This window comes from Chelonia mydas, chromosome 1 (assembly GCF_015237465.2).
Source record: "Chelonia mydas isolate rCheMyd1 chromosome 1, rCheMyd1.pri.v2, whole genome shotgun sequence".
NCBI lineage: Eukaryota > Metazoa > Chordata > Testudines > Cheloniidae > Chelonia > Chelonia mydas.
In genome coordinates this window covers 191641559-191658204 of record NC_057849.1, presented here as the reverse complement: position 1 = coordinate 191658204, position 16646 = coordinate 191641559, and the positions used below count along the sequence as shown (strand labels likewise).

Genomic DNA, 16646 nt, shown 5'->3' with positions numbered 1-16646 from the left:
AGGGGAGTGTATTCCCACCTGCTGAATCGCCAACACCAGTTCCTGCAGAACTTAGGTATTCTCTGAAGGTTTTCCATCAACTGCTCACCAAGCTTGGCTTGGGAGATCTGAGAGAATCCTAACATCTGCAGAATAAAGCCCTTAAGACAGCCCCAGGCTGTCTACTCATCCTCACTGGTCATTACTCCATAGGAAGTACCCAATGCCTCAATCTACTTAATTCTATAGTAGACTGAGTAAATAGTACAGTCATCTAAAACGTCTGGTGGGTGTTTCTTTCGTGGGCTGCCTCTATTATATCCTGCCAACTTCATCAGAGGTATGATGCAGGTTTGTTTCTTTCCCAAATCCTCCTCTGTACCATGGCATATTTACAGGTGTATGTCTCTCCTGGTATTCCTACCTGCTGGTGCTTTCTTGCTAGTTTTTTGTTTGAGCTATGTTGGTTTTGTGTGTTAATTCTGCAGAATTCTGATCATATGTATTAGGGAGATCTGTGTGGTGTTTAATAAAAAAAATTTCAGCAATGGCAAAAATAATACTAGTTGATGTAGCTATTTTCGTACATAAAACACGAGCATGGACTTCACTTAATTTGAGTATTAGCAATGGTTGTCTCTTTTTCTTAGCTTATGTAAACCACAAAAGAGAGAGAGAGAGACCCACTTAAAGAGAAGTGCCTCAAGGTGGGAAAAAGATACTTATTACTTCCTGTGAGCCTACTCTTCTGATTTGGAGACTGTAGATGTGCAATTCTGGACACACAGTTCTCTCACTTATGTGTTCAAGTGTGAAATGTTGAACCGGTGTGTGTGTTTCTCACTTTACTTAAGAGATACATATTTTCAATTCTCTTGGCTCAGCAGAGCGAATATAGCGATGGGAGAATGATCTGGATGCTATTCTGCTTCATGCAACACCAACACAATTATGAGCTTAATTCTGATTGCAGAATTTTTTTTACTGGTGATGGTGTAATTGCCTGCAAGAGGACAGCTCTTTTCAGATCACTTTGCATAGCTCTAAATGACTACACAAGATACAGAGCAATAGATAATCATGTTTTTGAGCTAGGTTTGTTACTCTTCCGTTGCATTCACACAACTGTTTGCATTTAATTTCCCTAGAATAGGGGAGAGGAAGGGAGGGATGATAAATTGTGACATACTTAACAAACTCATCCTGAATACAGGAAACTTTATTTGAGGCATCTTTAACAAATACACCTTAGCAAAGTTGTGCATATCTATGCTGACCAATGTTTGAAACTGTTCCAGAATTAAAAACACTTGTGCAGGGGGTGGGGGAGAGAAAAAGAACAACCAAAAGAAAAAGTTTTATTGTGTCTACAGATCTTCAGCCATAAGTTTTAGATGCGTGTTTTACTGATTTTTTTTTCAAGCTTGAGTTGATTTCCTTCCTCAGTGAAGACTAGAAAACAGGTTTGAACCTTCAAGTTTCATATATTTGGGAGTTATTCAGAATTTATGTGTATTCCCCTCCCACCTGAATCATATAACTCAAAAATGGCTAATCTGCTTGGCTCAGACTTGTCAAATAAGAAACAGAGTTCAGACATGCAACTGTAATGTTAACCTGCTTTGGGGAGTACAGAAACTCTAGGCAAAAGGCCTCCAACCCAGCACCTGAAGGATAAGCGATTGACGTTGAAATAGCTTATTTTTTATTGACATTTCATTAAGCAAAACATGACATGCTAAAGAAAGTACAAGATACACACATATCCCCGTTCCCACCCACAAATCTATTTCTGTACAATATCTTTGCTCTGTATATCTACACTATCTTACTAATGCATCCCTTTGTGGTGGCATCTATGCACTAACAACGTTAGGGCAGAGCATCAATCTCTTTAAAGGACTCTAACCTCCTTCCCTGGCCTTTTACTTTGTCATTAGTCTACTTAAAATGGTTTGTTTTAAAAAATATGTTTAATTATTTATATTATTTTCAGTGTTGGAAAGTTTCTGAGTAGTTTCTTTAGCAAAGTGCTGCTGGGGCCATCCTTTAGGGCTGTTACTACAGGAGAAGACTTTGCCAAGGTAGACTTGTGTATTGCTCTGTTCTGTAGCCATCCTGATTTCTGGTGGAAGGTTGTTCCACAGTTCCAGGTTCTCTACCAAAAAAAAGCTCCTGTGAGCTTCGCTTGGGACTCTACCAGCTCTTGGGTCCTATTGCTATGGTATGCTGGAATGAATAAAGAATTGGGCAGTCCCTGAAATAGCCAGCACCCAACCCCTTATGTTTAGACTCTGCACACTCATGCAGGTGCCATTACAGGACTGGGGCCTATATTAGGTGAGACAAACAAAAAGACCAGCTGCTGGAGACACTCATGGAAGGGAAAGCGCATGCAAGCTATTGATGGTGGGAAGAAGGACTCCTGAGAGAGGAGGCATTCATTAAGATGGCTCCTTTGATACACAATTGGCAGTTGCATTCTCCTTGCCAATCACCCCTAATTTGTGGGGCTCAAGCATTGGTCATAAATTTGGTTTGCTTCAAACTGTGGGTCACTTCATTATAAATGCTGGCTTTTTGCGGCTACTTTGAATGGATGGGCAGGATGGAAAGGAAGAGAAGAAAATCCTTCAGCCATAATCTCATATAAGAATGTCTATATGAGATGTTACGGTCAGTAATTTCTTGCTAGATTTCTGTTAGTGTAACTGGGTACACTGCAGTAGAAAAGCAGTTGACTGCATAGCAGATATAGCACACCTGAAGGATCTGAAAACAGGAACGTAGTTGATCGTTTATAAATCAAAATGTTTACCTATAAAGTGGTGCTTTAGAATGGCACTTAAATATCACAGGCCAGACTCATCCCTGATGCCACTCCATTGACTTCAGGGCAGATAATCCAGAGATGTATCTGGCTTCTCTGTATACAAGGCTATCTGGAGGAAAGGAATGTTTTATGTTTAACCATTAACAAGGTTTGTGACTTGGTTTTAGAGTATATTTTATATGTTGTCCTCTCTGACATACACTTTGAATTATTCTTAATAAATTCAAATTGGAGCAAGTATTTTGGAGTGTTAGGAACTGAAATATAAGTTATAGCCCTGATCTGTGCCAACCTTTGCAGGTCTTGACAGCCTAGAATTGGAAGTGGCTGATGGAGACCTCCAATGTAAAATAAAGAGTTAGGGATTTAATTAAAAAATGCCTATAATTTTATATCTTTAATGTATTACATACATTATTCACCACATTTTGTTCGGTGTAGTAGATATTTTTATGTATCTTTTCCACAGAGGCCCCATGCTCTTTTTCTCCACTAGTATCAGAAGATGGGTATAGATGTTTTTTATCATCCTAAGATAAGCATAAATGGCTTTATATTCCACTTATATATTTTTATATTCCACTTAGTCCTGAAGTAGCTTCTAGTACCTCCATTCAACAACCAATATAATCATTAGCATGCTAGAGATCTGAACAACCAGTTTTCGTTCTTTGAGGTCTCTGCTAGTACCATGTACTTTTCTCTCTGGTGATGTATTTGTGTTGCAGTGCACGTGAAAAATTCCAGGTTTGAAAACCATGGACTTTTAAGTCCTCTAATTATCCAGAGAAAAAAATGAGCGTTAACAGCTGCAGTTTTAGCTTTCCTATACTGTCCTGCTAATCTTTCTCACTGCTGACCTGGAGATACCATCCCGAAGTGTGAGTCCATCTCCATGATCCAGTTGATCCTCTGTCTCTCTGCTGAGATGGTCCACAAGTGTGCCAGTTGTTGGGGCTGGCTCTAGTGAAGTAAATCCTTGTTCTAGAAAGAAGGAACTTGAATGACAGGAGTGACTGATTTCACAACACTCTCTGAAAAGCCTTAAAGTGGTAACTGTCAACCCAAGGCAGATTTGAATTTGTAACAAGCTCCATATCCCATTATCAGTTCTATTTCGTAAAGTGATAAAATGAGGGTAAGGTCGGATAGTGTCAGGGTCATAAAATTTCTGGGGCGTAAACATTTTCAGCCACTCATAAGTCAGCAATGCAAAAAGGACTTTAAAGCTGCCTTAAGACAGCAGCTGAGAATCCCCCTGTTGTAGGAGAATCCTTAACTGACATAGGTCTGCCATAACCTATATTCCCCAGTCACTGGAATTTGAGGTACTCCAAAAAGGAGCAGAGGGGCTTCCTGGGATATTATCCATTGGCACAAGTTAAAGCAGCCCTAAGACTTTGGTTTGTCTCCCAAGTGTTGGGGTTGGGTGGAAAGATGGTGTAAAGCCACCTCTGCCCCTAGGCCCTCCCAAGGGGTTGACAAGCATTAATCTGGTATATTTGGGGTTCTAGCCCTCTCTTCTGGTTTCCTGCCTCCTTCCCCCATTGGCTCAGGTCCAGGATATGTACTCTCTGTAATCTCTTTACTTGTTCCTTACAGAACTGCACGGAGCATCTCAGTTTGCCTGGGCTAAAGTCACCGCAGCATTTGACTTCCTCCCTTTCCCAGCTCCTGGCATGTTTTGGCAGCAGCGTGACTGAAGGATGAGTACAGTCTAATTAACTCAGTTGGAACTGCTGCTCAATAGAGCTGCCACTACTTTTACCTTGTGCACCTTTTGTGTGGAGGTAAGCTATGCCTACAAGTGTAACTTGCCTTCAGAAATGCTGAAGCTAATAACATCCACCTCTGGTATCATTCCCGCTAAATTATGCTGTCATTCTAGCATATTCATACTGATGTCATTCTGCTACAATGTAAGGAGATCCATTTATTATGAACAGATCCTTCTGTACACACCAATTATTTTCACATAGGATGGATTGGAAGCAGGTCCCATTATTATACCCCAGTCAACCCGTCAAGTCTATAAACAAAATCTTTCAATTTCTTATTACCTCTTTTCCTTCCATCTATAATTCTTTGCATGTTTATCAGAGTTGTGTGTGTTTTAATCCATCATTTTTCAAGCCCCAGTGCCCTAAAACTGTGGATATTTTTCATGAGCTTTCCAAATGCCCTTCCTGTTTTCTTTTGCTGGCAGCCAGAGAGAATAAGCCATCATTAACGGCAGCAAACACCAGGCACAAATGATATCACTAATGAGCAGATATGCTTGTCTCTCTAGAAGCCTACGATGGTTTCCGCAGCCATTACTGGGAAGGAAGTGCCGTGGTTATTCCCAGGCACATCTCTTTATTCTATTGCTCTAGTAGCTGCAGTCTGTCTGTCTCCCTTGGTATTCAGTTTCTATCCGTTCACATACAGCAGATTAATTTTATAGGATCAATGCTGTCTCCATCAGTGAAAGGTCTAGCTCTTTCTAAATGTGCTGTCCTGCACCACTTCATTTTTCATTACATTGGTGGTACTAGCTTCAGCCACTTTCTGCACACAGTCCATGCTTTCTTTGTCAGCAAACTCGAGTCACGTATTGAAATCCACTTGGCACTTCATGCAGTCACGTGAGTTTCGCGACATGGAATTTTGCAAACATGTCAGACCCTGTGGTCTGGGTGCTCAGTAACAAAAGGCTCTGCAGATGTTAGCCTATGGAAGCTCCATGAGTCTCTGCAATTGTGCAGGCTAGTTAAGGCTGTGTTGATATTTGGTGTAGGACCATATTGATTTAACTGTTGCGAAGAAGGCCATTGCCGCTAGCAGGGTTCCTAGTCCAAAGGATTTTTTGTATAAGAACGGTGTTAGTCTGTTACGTGTATAATAATGTAGAATAAGATTCTGTTTCACTGAGTAGTCCAGAAAGTGTCCTGACTTCTTTTTGATCCAAAACAGCCCATTCCAAACACTTTTTGAATGGGCTGTTAGGAGAAAAATGAATGGATGCCAACCAGGATTATTATTTCCAAGTGTATCCCATTTACAGTATGCCCATGGTTCCCATCCCCAGCCCCGCTCTGCCCACTATGTGACGAACATGCTGGGAGTGCCTTAGTGAAGTGATTCAGGATGCTGGGACTTGGACTAATCCTCTTTATGCCAGGGAAAAGGTCCAGAGTAGTGTAAAGGGGGCCTAAAAGACCTGGATTAGGCCAGGTGTGGATTTCCCCAGTTCAGTATTGTAGAGATTAGCCACAGTCCACATTCATCAAGAAAACTGTACTGGGGCTCTGCTAGCAACAACCTGATTTATAAATGGCTCGAGCGAGAGCAATTACTCTCCCAGTGTGGGCAGAGCTTATATAATATGTGGGTGAAAGATGCCCCTCGGGAGGCATTATTGGATGTTCCAAACTGCCTCCTTTCTGCAGAATAAAGTCCCCATTCTGGACAATGCCTAGAATTTATGTGAACTGAACTGAGTCGAGTTCTCCAATGAGCATGTCTAGAAAATCCACCTGACATTTTAATGCAAGCAGTGGGTTAAACTCTGGGCTGACCACTTATCAGTTAGGTGAAAAACTTTGGAGGCTGCCACAGCCTGATGTTTTCTGCTGAGCACTTTCCTGAATGACAGGTTCTTTCTTGACATGAGCCAAGGGGATTCTTCTTTGTCTTAAACAAGGCTTTATTTGCCCAAGTACTCATGGGGAATGTGGAGATCAGTAATCGGTGCAATGACTCTCCATGGCTAGTCTCAGGAACAGATGTATATGCTTGAGAAGAGAAACAAAGTACAAAATTCTTCGATAAAAAAGAGAGTGCTAACCATTGAGAGCATTCTCTTCCCTTCTCCTCTTGCATTACCCCCATTTTTAGGTCATAAAATTTTTAATTTTTTTCATCCTTGTATAACGTGTTTGAGATGAGCCAAAATTGGAATCTTGACTTTGAACCCTTTGAGTTTTGGAGTGGGTTTGGATTCAAATTCCCAGATCCTAGCCTGGCACTCTAGTTTGGTTCTGGGTTGGCTGCAAATCTGAAAGGGGTCTTTCTTCACTTCTGACCCAAGATGGGGGAAATCTTGTGAATACAACTCATGAGATCTCATTGCCATCGAAACAGAGCCAGAACACTACATCTGGTTCAACCTTGAACCTGAAACCAGAATGCTAGCTTGACCCTGATCAACGTCTGTTCCTGACCACTGCCTCCCCATCCCAACTCTGGTTCTCTCACATGTATTTCCATTATACTAGTAATGGAAACTGCTCTGAAAATGGCTACTCTTATAAAAGTTCCATCTATTCTGATTTAACTTTACAGACAACACTCCAAGGAATGACAATTTTTACTTAGCTATTTATTAAATCCCTAGAGCCTCCTGGGACTGGTCTTCAAGCCAACCCAATTCTCCCAACTTTCCTGTTAACGGTCACATGAGAGTTCCCTCAGATGCATCTACTATAGTTCCCCTACACCGCCCAGGTACAACATAAGAGAGGGGGGTGGGTGGTTCAGTGTGGAGAGAATCAGGCTTTTGTATGGCTCAGCCCCTTTGGGAGTCAGGCCACTTTTATGTAGAGGCCTAAATATGAGTTTAGGAGCCTAACTGTAAGCACCCAGGTTTAAAAACAGTTACTCTACTGTAACCCACCCCCATCAACCTGACACTTAACTCTTGACTACAGCTGGTCAGGAATTTTTTGGCAGAATGTTTTTTCATTGGAAAATGGCAATGTGTTGAGAGCCAAACTTTTTCCTCTGCCCGATTCTTGCTGTCTGGCAAGCCCTACAATGGATTTGAAGAGAGACTCCAAGGACTCTGTAATTCCCCTGGGAAAATTTCCCCTACTCTGAGTAGCTGGCTCTTTCTTGTCTAGATTTCAAATCTGGTTCCCCTGAATGCTAGTTCAGGTAACCTTGATGGTTGAAATCCTCAACTAGTATAAATATGGCACTTTCAACTAAAATTTCTTTCAAAAAATCATTTTCTTTCAATCCAAAAATTAAATAAAAATAACGGTTTGGCATTTATAACTATTTCTGTCTAATCTATATTTCGAAAAGCTTTTTAGCCATTGAATTTTTCAGGATGACGGATCTGTCATTTCTCGTCTAAATGAAAAACAATTATGTAGCTCAGTGATTATAAAAAGGGGGACAATTTAATAATGCAAATCTCCGTGCTCACTGATTTGTATCCTTGCCGCCTCTTCTTTGTCCTTGAATCTTTTGACATGTCTGACTGTCATTTAATTAGCGGCCATCTTCATTTCCCTCCCCCATTTGTAAGTTATAAATATATATATATATATAGTTCATAGTAGTAAATTTACCTGTTAATTTTTACAGATGTGAGGCAGCTGAGTAAAAGGGACAAACAAGTTAATCTACGTGCAAGAACAATTAAAAGTGCATAAAGTGAGTTTGAAAACATTTATATCATGCAGCGTAACCTACAGAATTGCAATCCTTCTGGCTCTGCATTATTTATTACTTCCTGTTCCTACAGTGCAAACTGTGGTGTTTATTACTTTTCAGGACATGATTTATAGGGATGACTGATGAACCACAGTATATGCAGAATGCCAACTTCTCAATTTATTGGATTGCAAAATAAAAGTCTTAACTAAAGAAGGGCCAAGCAGGTTCAGAGAAGATAGGCCATAACTTGGAAAGAGGGGAGATCACCCCATGCTATGCCATTCAGACCACAAGAAGCCTGGGGCTCAGCATTAAAGCAATGAAGCATCAGCTCATTTTGAACCAGAGCAGCTTGCCTGGGCATCTGCATAGTTAACTAAGACCATTATAGTTCTGTCCCACCATATAGTCTCTAATTTGGTTGTTCCAAAATCTTGGAGTAATGTGGCCTCCTCAGTTTACACAGGTGGAGAGCCCTAATCCCATGGAAGATCAAGCATGTTATCTTATCCCCTACCACTGTGTAAGGCTACTTCTCTTTCCCTCCATGTCTGCCCCATGCAAGCTCTGCTGTATGCGACTGAGAATGAGGTGTGATTAGCCAGATATAGAGAGAAATCAGGGGGCCATCTACACTATAAGAATACAGAATAGGCTGCAGTTTCTGACATAAATTCCTACTGGTTTGATCAACAGCCACTCCCTTCTCTTTGACAGGCTGTCATCAGCCATCTTCGTTGAGCAGCAACATTGCAGGCCATGCTGTCGTTGCTGCAGGTGTCCTAGCGAGCAGTACAGAAAGACTCCATGTGTTCTCATAGACTTTGTCCCAAGGTGAGTTTTAGTGACCTTAACTACTGTGAAGTCCCACCAGACCCACCACTCTGCAGGCAAGATGTGATGGACCATTGGGAATGCTGAATAGAGCAGTACAGATAATTAATTTTGTGATTCACTGGCAATTCAGGAAAAAAATGTTTCTGATCAAACTGAAAATGAAACTTTTTGGAAATTTAGCTGAATTGAAAAGTTGAAAAAATATTGGGGTTGAACAACATGTTTACATTAACCCAAAATGTAATATTTTGGTTTAATTTAGAGCATTTTTGATTGCTGTTTAATAAAGCTAAAGAAAATTTTGAAATGAAAACTTGCTTTGAATTGAAAAATCAAAATGTTTTGATTTTTGGAATTTTTTTAACGTTTTTTTCCAACTGAAACAATTTGGTGAAACCGACACAAATTAACAAAATGTTTCAGTGTTAACAAATCTGTATTTTTCACTGAAAAAGAGAGTAGTATGAAAAATTTCTCCCACCTCTACTGCTGAAGATGCAGTATGACAAGTTGAAAAACAGAATGTAAAACTCACAAAACTTTCATTTTTTTCCCATTAAAATTTGAAATTGGTTAAATGTTTCATCCAAATTTGAATTTTGAAACTTTTTTAAACCAGCTGTATCATTGGCTGAAAAATTTAATTTGATTTTAGCAAAAATTGCATAGCACTTTTCCATTAAAATGTCAAATGTCAATGAAATATTTTGTCAAAATTTGGAATTTTAACATTTTTGGCCTGCTCTATTGCACCACTTTCCACATAAGCTTTCCCTCCTGAATGCGTTTTCCATGGACAATGACAATATATATTTTCAGTGTAACCCTTCTGCCAAGTGGAGTCGGCAGCAACAAGGGCTGGGTTCAATGTCTAGGGTTTGTCTATGAACAACACAAAGTAGAACCAGCTCAAGCCCCCACCTAGTAATCTAGGAATATTAACTATCACCCCGGGTGCCTCTGAGAGGCAATACTTCCCCTCTTGCAAGTACTGAGTCTGTGTACAACAAAATACAACTTTTAGGAAAAGGGGACCCAGCATTAATTTGGGAAAACACCACACCCACAATTCAAAAGCAGGTGACCATAGGCAAATACCCTCCCTACAGAGCGTTGGGCAGTATCCTTTGGTTCAGTTTCTCACCGTGCATTGCGAAAGTCCGACAGACGAAAGTTTCTTAACACACCACTCTCCTCTCCCTCTTCTGCACCCCACTCACAGTGTGTGGGCCTTGGTTAGCAAAGACCCAGAGTTCAGAGGTGTGTTCATGGGGGTTCACCTCCCGCCTCCCCCTCCCCTCACCCCTGGGGGGGGAATGTTGAACAATGCCTCTGCTGTTGCCACCTTTGCTACGGGCTCACAGCTGCTGCTGTGCCATTGCCACTGTTTCTCTGCCCCTGATATCTCTCTGCTGCTGCTGCTGGCGTCGGTGTTTCTCTCCTGCTGCTGTCTCTCTGTCATTGCCCTCAGCAGGTCACATTCTGAGGTTTTACGACTTCCCCGAGCGCTTAGTGATTTCAGCTGGCACTTTCTGTGTTCTTTCGCTGCAACACTGTCCCCACACAAGGTCGGTGGCTTAGCCCCTAGATCGGCTCAGCAGTGATGTCAACTCCATGACTCGCCAACTCGAAACACGGACTCTCAGTTGAGTCTAATCAGCTCACTGGAGGGGGCAGCTCAAATGGTGTCTAGGAGTCCACACCACTAGGTAGAAAATCTGTCTGCACCCACTCTCCCCCTCACTGGGATTTGGCATCCCTACCCCCCGCTTAGCAAGTGAGGTTCAGTTTAAGGTCACCCCCTCCTCAATCAGGACCGGCTAAGCACAGTTCTGCTGCCCTTTACTCGTGCAATAAGCATAACAACATTCCATTTACCCCTGCATTCAAATCCTAGGGTGATTTGTAACCGAAAACCAGCCAAAATTGATCATATTGGCAAAGCAGCTTCACCTGCTGCACACTGAGGTGGAGTAGGCATATCTATGCAAGCACAGATTTTTCTGTGGCTGTCTTTACTTTGATTGGTCCAAAGTCCTCACTGGGTATAGAGAAGGTATCTTTCTCAAGACATTACATAAACCTTATTCCTTTGCTATAGACAAGTTCATAAAGCTTTTTACGTACATATCCTGGAAATGAAAATGGTTAAGATAAAGATCTCTTTATTGTTGAGCACAGATTTCTATTTCATTTCTCTGTTACTAGGGACCAGCAGACATCAAAAGATTTGGAAGCTGACTTAAGCATCCCAAAGTCTGGACGCTCATCCAAATGTATTCAAACTCCTTTGATTGGAAAATCAGGCTGTAAAACTCATGCAAACAGGCTTTCTTTTAAGATTTCTAATATTTTCTGGTTTTGAGTGGAATGGAGGAATCCAAAGCCTTTCAATATTTTAACTTGCAGTACCAGCTCAAACCAGGAAGTACAGAACTGAGTGGATTGGTTTTTCCCCTAAAATAAAATCACCAGCACCACTGGCACTAATTGGTACCCTTGTTAGTAATCTCAGTAGAGACACCGGGAATTTAATGTATATAGAGTTGGTACTAGAGTTAAGCAAATAATTTACAGTGAATAATTTATTCAGTTAATTTAGCCACCTTTTCTGCTTATGGAAGGACATTGCAATTTCTTAAAATGTATCCATTATCCAAATTTATTCAACAAAAATCTTGTCATTTGTTTTGTTTTTTAATTCTATGACTTGATGATAAATATTGCAATACTGCCGCATTGCTTAATAGTGATTCTTCACATGTCACATAGGATGGATAAAGCACTTATGGTTCAAATATTTGTGGGAATTTAAAATGTAGATTCTGCAAATATTCATATGTTCAGTTGTAAAATTGCTTCCCGTGAACATCTTTTGCCAGTAAAAGTGAATTGCTTAAATATTTGCAGAAAGCAAACACAAAAGGGTGCCTTTGAAGTCTAGGGCAGTTTTACCATTGACTTCATTGTGGCCAGAATTTTATCCAAGAGATAGGCCCATGTCATAAGCTAATTCACTAAAAAAAAAAATGAATAAATAGTTGTGGGAATGATTTTTGCTTGTTTGGCTTTTTTGCATTATTCACCCAGCTCTAGCCTCAATTATCCTCTCTCTAACCACAGCATGACTCAGGTTAGAAATGAGGTCCATTGTTGGGACAGCATGGGGAAACTTGCAGTGTAGTTGCCTGTGTGCTGTACTTGTTCTTTGGATAGAGGACTCCAGTCTTCGTGGTTGTCAAGCCAGGATCTTTTGCCAGCACTTAATTAACCTATTTCCCCCTTTCAGTGAAGGATAATATAACTAAACTTCTCTGAACTTCCAAAAAGTTCTCGGCTTGTTCAAGTTTTGGTTGAAAGTCCAGAACCCTTTTTATTTTGTCCAAACAAGTCCAACATCTATAACTTTCAGTTGCATTAAATGGAAATGAAACACTGTGTCCTTAACTTGAAGGAGAAAAAAGGAAGAGGAAACACATTTGTTATTACTATTGAAGTTCTTTCTGGTCATGTAAGGCACAAGTTTTGTTTCATAGTAACAGAACAAGCTGCACTAACATCAGAGTCACACACCGCAAACATAAATAAAGACTGCATATATCCTTGGAAGGATGATGGTATTTTGGAACTCAAGCATATAAAGCTAGGATTTTGGGGTGAGTGTGCAATTTTTCTTGAGGTTTGAATTAGAGTTGCGCTAAAGTTTCAGAGCTTAGAGGCATGTTTGGAGCTGAAGTTTTACTTCAGTTTGTTATAGGAACAGGAGATAAATACAAAGTTAGGCTCTGGAGCTGAACTTTTAAGTTCAAGAGGTATTTTGAATCCAGGATTCTAGTTTGGGCCAGTATCTAGTCAGAGTATGTTTGATTAACTTATTTTTAAATTCTCGTGCCTCTGGATGTCCATGTTCCATCTAGGAAGACCAATTCTAGGGATTTGTGGGGCTGTCTCTTGAAGTAAGATGTTAATGGTGTGGACAGACTTTAGGAACCCACTTAGCAGGCTGAGGTGCACAAAAAGGTTGCAGTTTGGTGGGAGAAAATCATCATGTGGGTGTGAAGGATAATTTTTTAAGCTGGAGCAACAGGTTTCCTGTTACCGGGTGTCTGGGAAGAGTTTTGGCAGCTGAAAGTATAGGTTGGATGAGTGAGGGGAAAATTAGGGTGCAGCCCCAGATTCACCTTTCAGTCTCGGTAGGTGGGCACAGAAATGGAGAGTGGCAGACACCACTGATTTGCTTAACTTAATGTACCCTTTATACACACACACACAAAAGCTTATTATATCTACTTTAAGATGAGATATGATGAGTCAAGTGGTGCCATTACCATAGAAAGGGGAATAAACAATGACACCATCAACATGTTAAAATGATCCAGTATTTGTATTTGTTTCTGTTAGTTTAATGACTCCATGTATTATTTCAAGAAATAAATTTTATTTCTTTGTGACCTCAAAGCATCACAACAAAAATCTAAAGAGTAAAACGAAAAAAATCTAATAATAAGCTTGTCTGGGTATCACTGAATTGTAGTTGCATTGCTTACATTTCTAGTCAACGTCGCCGTCATCTTGTTCATCATTATGATTTCTGTTAAGAGTGCAGGGGTTCACACAGTCATCTTTGTCTTGACATGTTCACAGCTCTGTCCAGGGAAGATTGTTCTGACTACAGATAGAGTTGATTGTGCAGTGACCTCTACTGGTACAGGCACAAATAAGGTCTTGTAGAAGCTTAGATGCCATTGGGCCCTTGAAGAATACAGGAAGTACTTCATCATCCACATTTCTCTATCCATGTTGCAATAGTGGCCAGGATCTGGTTTGACTGTGTGTGAAGACATCCAAATTTTTGTTTGCCAAGATGCTTTTTGACATGCTCTTCAAAACTGTCCTCACATGGTGTGAATTTGGCCAGTGACTTTTCCTTTTTGATGGCTATATTGAGGCACATGCAATTCAGGTGTCGGTGGGTCTCCTTTTCTTTCTCGCTCTGGTCACACCACACTGCTACCAACTTCCTTGCTGCAGAAATTGTGGCTTGTCTGTCACTGTCTCCCAACTTGGCAAGATCTCTATGGTGGTAAGCTCCCTTTGTTTTGACATTAAACATAGAGTCACATCTTGTTAACACATGTACAGTAGGAAGTATGTTGCAGACGGCAGGAGTGTGTGCCACAAATAGCATGCACATGTATGAAGTGATACTTGTCTTTTGTGCTGGTAATGCTGCCTGTTTCAATCCACGTTATGTATGTGTTCTGTTTTTGGAAGTCTTGAACAGCAAGCACCAAAACATCTGTATCAGGTGACCAGATTACTATGGGTCCTTTGACTCTAAGAGACTCAAAAGCCATATTAGCATGTACAGGATGCAGAAGCATCCTTGTGTCCACTTCCTCTTGAGTACTGTACAAGTATTGGGCTTCAGCACCTCTCATGGTGATGAACTTTGCTACTTACCACTGGAAAAGCCTCCAGCAAGAAAGGGGTGTGTGTATGTGTGTGTATGGGGTGTGCTCCTACACTCTCAGATGCATTTTGAACCATATATTCAGAGAGGAATTTTACAAGTGACTGCTTGCCTGATGCCACATTTAGAAACTTTTTTTGTGGCGGCACAGGGTGTCTACCAATCACCTAGTATTTCTTGTATTCAGCTTCAGATCCTATCCTGTGTGGTCTTTCTGTAGTTTTCACAGAGTTACTGTTGTCAGAGACTTCGATTACAGAATTATCTCAGTCAAATCCTTTTAGGACCTGCCTCAAGTACTTAGCAGCCAATTCATCAAATATGTGGAATTTGTCTCCAGCCATCATTTATATGACAGCCATAGCATCTTTGATGTACACTGTTGTTTCTTTGTTGCATGCTCTTAACACATAGATTCTTTCTGCTTGAGCTTCCAGCTGATGCCCTAATTCAGCTTTGTCTATTCTTCTCATTGTTCCATCTGCAAGGAACATAGGCATAGGTCCTATTGGGTGACTAAGAACAGTTGCCACTGAAACATCATTTCTGCATCTTGCTATAAACAGGACTCTGGGCGAAATAATTGCTGGACTGATAACTGCTGAGACTGTCCCTCCCTTGCCATACTTATATTTAGTCTTCTTGGCCATGTCACCAAATGTTTTGATGCCAGATTTCTTGACTGGGCTGAAGAAGCTGTAGTGTCCCATCAGAATCAAGTTCACCTCTTACAAATCTCTCCATTTGTTCTTCACCAACATCTACCAAATAATACATTTTTCAAAGTTTGTGGAGAGTCTTTCTCTTGTATGTAATCTTTAAGGGGCTTGTAGCCTCTGTCTTTATATATTGTAACTTCCCTATGACATGTCAAATTCCCAAAGTATATTATTAGCATTACCTCCACCACCATTTTTCATTTTGATACACACACTTGTGCTAAATTTCATCTATATGTTAGTATCAAAATTGCCATTTTTGTTTAGTGGGGATTTTGATGGAAGCCCAATGTGAAGCTGTGTGTTACCTCTAATACTGAATTTTAAAAGCTAGTTTCTAGACTATTTCAAAGGCTAGTACTGCATGCATAGGCAATTACAAATTAAAACCTTCTATCAAGCAGACTAGGTGTACATTGTATGTACAGAAGCTTACAAACGGAAAAGTATTACATTAGGAATTCATGTACATTTATATCTACCCAGTATGCAGTATGAACTATGGCATGCAATCTACTGCTACTGATTCGCACTCGTCAGTCTGAGATTGATCTGGTCAGCAACTATAGAAAACTCTTATAATCACTTGTGAGATACTTTGAGAATTAAGAATATGCGATGTGGAAACGCATATGATACTATATGGCAAATGTTGCCACATGTTAAACAGCTTCGTTATTTCTGAAGAAAAACCACATACTCATGCAAATGTAATAAAAATCTTTTAGCAGAGTGTTGTTTGGTAGCTTTGCCCAATAAATAACACATTAAGATGTTGAAATTATCTGTAAAAACTGTAGCCAATCGTGTTGCTTTGTTTCTTAGAACTGGGCCAAGATGACACTTTCTCATTTTGGGTATAGTTGTTTCACCTAGCCTTCAGGCTTATGGTACTACTTGACAGCTCCACATCATACTTCATCTAAATGTACATAAAATATGCTTTGAAGTCATATGTGATTTGAGTGTGTGTACAGTGGGTACATTAAACTCCAAATGTATGATCCTTTTTGGAGCATTGCCACATGCCTCATAGACAATGGAGGTCATAGCCAAATGCTAGTAGCGGTTGCTAAAAGGTTTAGAGCCCTCAAAGGATATGTTCAAGTGTGTTCAGGCATTTAGCCCATACCTAGGGATTGCCCTGGAAAATTAGTTGCTTAGATACAGTGATAAATGTTGCTGTGGTATGTCCTGCACCCGAAAATTCGTGAAAGAACCTATGTTCACAAGACTTTCATCTTAATTTTGGATAGGTTGAATAAATCTCATTATATGCTTATGCAAACAGAACTTCTAGACCATCCAAAGGGCACTCACTGGTGTACTATATACAGTTAAAGGATGCAAAATGCATTCTCTGTCTAAATCAATGGTT

The 16646-nt window shown here is 40.4% G+C and overlaps 1 long non-coding RNA gene across 1 annotated transcript; it reads left to right on the top strand.

Moving 5' to 3' along the window:
- Positions 1–4417: 4417 nt before the first annotated feature.
- On the top strand, positions 4418–11406 carry LOC122462204. Its single transcript, XR_006284621.1, has 4 exons — positions 4418–4602; positions 8168–8236; positions 8957–9073; positions 11285–11406. It is a non-coding gene; the product is annotated as an uncharacterized LOC122462204 (long non-coding RNA).
- Positions 11407–16646: the final 5240 nt, after the last annotated feature.